This window comes from Priapulus caudatus, unplaced genomic scaffold (genome assembly GCF_000485595.1).
Source record: "Priapulus caudatus unplaced genomic scaffold, Priapulus_caudatus-5.0.1 Scaffold690, whole genome shotgun sequence".
NCBI lineage: Eukaryota > Metazoa > Priapulida > Priapulimorpha > Priapulimorphida > Priapulidae > Priapulus > Priapulus caudatus.
This window is the reverse complement of record NW_014577751.1, coordinates 70984-73152: the sequence shown is the minus strand read 5'-3', so window position 1 is coordinate 73152 and position 2169 is coordinate 70984. Positions and strand designations below refer to the sequence as shown.

Sequence of the window (2169 nt, the reverse complement as noted above, 5' to 3'; positions counted from 1 at the left end):
AGCTTCTCCCCCTCCTATACCTCCTCTCTCCCGTATATCCCCACTCCTCGTCCTCCTCCACCACATTCTCCCCCTTCTTCTCCACCAGCTTCTCCCCCTCCTCTACTTCCTCCACATTCTCCCACTCTCCTCCACCTTCTCCCACCATCCTCTACATCTTCCCTTTCTACCTTCTCCCCCTCCTCTACCTCCTCTCTCCCGTATATCCCCACTCCTCGTCCTCCTCCACCACATTCTCCCCCTTCTCTACCTCCTCCTTCCTCTACCTCCTCTCCCTCCTTCTCCATCACTTTCTCCCCCTCCTCTACCTCCTCCGTCTTCTCCCACCATCCTCTACCTACTCCCTTTCTACCTTCTCCCTCTCCTCTACTTCCACCACCTCATTCGATCCGTGAATCGAAGCATTCGATCCGTGAATCGAATCATTCGATCCGTGAATCGAAGCATTCGATCCGTTAATTGAATCATTCGATCCGTGAATCGAATCATTCGATCCGTGAATCGAAGCATTCGATCCGTGAATGTTATATGTGATAAAATCAACCATAAAACAAAAAATCGAATGAAGCAAAATACATGCCAAAGCCGTGTGCGGTAGCCCTACTGATAGTTGCGTCGCTGTTTCACCGCTCGTTTCTACCGTTTCAACATGCCTAAACCCATAGAGATTCTATTATACACAGTGTATAATAGAATCTCTATGGCTAAACCGACCACGTTATGTGGATCCTATTGCAGGTACTAGCCACTGCCGATAGGTGGCCCTCATGCCAAACGTGAAACACGATCGCTGCGTGGCGTCGCACAAGAAAGAGCGTACAGTGCACGGCTGCAAACCACGCATGTGATCATGAGTGAGCGTTGAAAATGATTTTCACAGGTGTGTGCCTCGGGCCTTATGTATGCTCAGAAGACACGTGGTGAGAGTAGCGATCAGGCTTAGCACTTAGCACGTTCATCCCGTTTACTGGATGCTTCGCCTGATTTCATCGTTGTCTGCACCACGCGTTCCGCATTGTGGTCTGTCTCGGTCGTTAGGGTTGTCCCGACACAGGCTCTATATCCGTGCGGCAATAAGTAAGTAGGAGAGAGAGCGAGAGAGAAAGAGAGAGAGAAAGAGAGAGAGAGAGAGCAAAAGCGAAAGAGAGAGAGAGAGCGAGCGAGGTGGAGAGAGAGAGAAAGGTAAAGAGAGAGAGCGAGCGAGGTGGAGAGAGAGAGAAAGGTAAAGAGAGAGAGAGAGCGCGAACGAGAAAGAGAGAGAGTGTGAGAAAGAGAGAGAGAGAGAGCGCGAGCGAGGTGGAGAGAGAGAGAAAGGAAGAGAGAGAGAGAGTGCGAGCGAGGTGGAGAGAGAGAGAGAGAAAGGAAGAGAGAGAGAGCGCGCGATCAGCATTGCGGCGAGGGACTTTGCTCTAGCTCACAGGCTTCATCGCAGCAGCAGCAGCAGCAGCACAGCTCGTCTGAGGAGAGCTGAAGAGTTCGTCTGATTGCTGTGCTGTTCATTCCCCGCGTCTTCATTCTCGTGAGGAGACGGTGAATGGTCGCGTTTTCCAGCTAATCGTGTTTGCAGATCAAACATGGACGTAACGGCGGCTCTGTTTGATCAAACATGGACGTAACGGCGGCTCTGTTTGATCAAACATGGACGTAACGGCGGCTCTGTTTGATCAAACATGGATGTAACAGCGGCTCTGTTTGATCAAACATGGACGTAGCGGCGGCTCTGTTTGATCAAACATGGAGATAACAGCGGTTCTGCTTGTCGCGTGTCTGTGGTGATGAGGACCCCGCGTTACGCAAAACATGGAACGATTTCATCAGGCATATTCACATCTGAAGGAGGCAACAAGAAAGGTTAGGAAAAGAAATAAGAGGCTCTACGATAGAAAGGCGAGAGCTCACGAATTCAAGGTTGGGGACGCGGTATATTACCACGATCCAACACTGAAGCCAGACACAACTCCGGAGCTAGCATCTCCTTGGAAACCACATTTCACCGTTAGTAAAGTTATAACGCCCAAGAAATGTTTGCTGCAACATGAGACAACAAGACATATCCATGAGAAATATAAGAGAAATATCCATTTATACATCGGCTACTATGTCAGAAATCGAAACGGAGAAATCAGCGTTTTTCTGTTTTTCACAATGATTGATCGCCTGTGTGCAAAA

The 2169-nt window shown here is 49.5% G+C and overlaps 1 long non-coding RNA gene across 1 annotated transcript in view; it reads left to right on the top strand.

Annotated features, from left to right (window-relative positions):
- Nucleotides 1–1448, top strand: part of LOC106812821 — a 20432-nt gene extending 18984 nt beyond the window's left edge. Inside the window, exon 4 of the long non-coding RNA XR_001394390.1 lies at nucleotides 1433–1448. This is a non-coding gene — a long non-coding RNA (uncharacterized LOC106812821). The remainder of the gene's footprint in view (nucleotides 1–1432) is intronic.
- The last annotated feature ends 721 nt before the right edge of the window (nucleotides 1449–2169 follow it).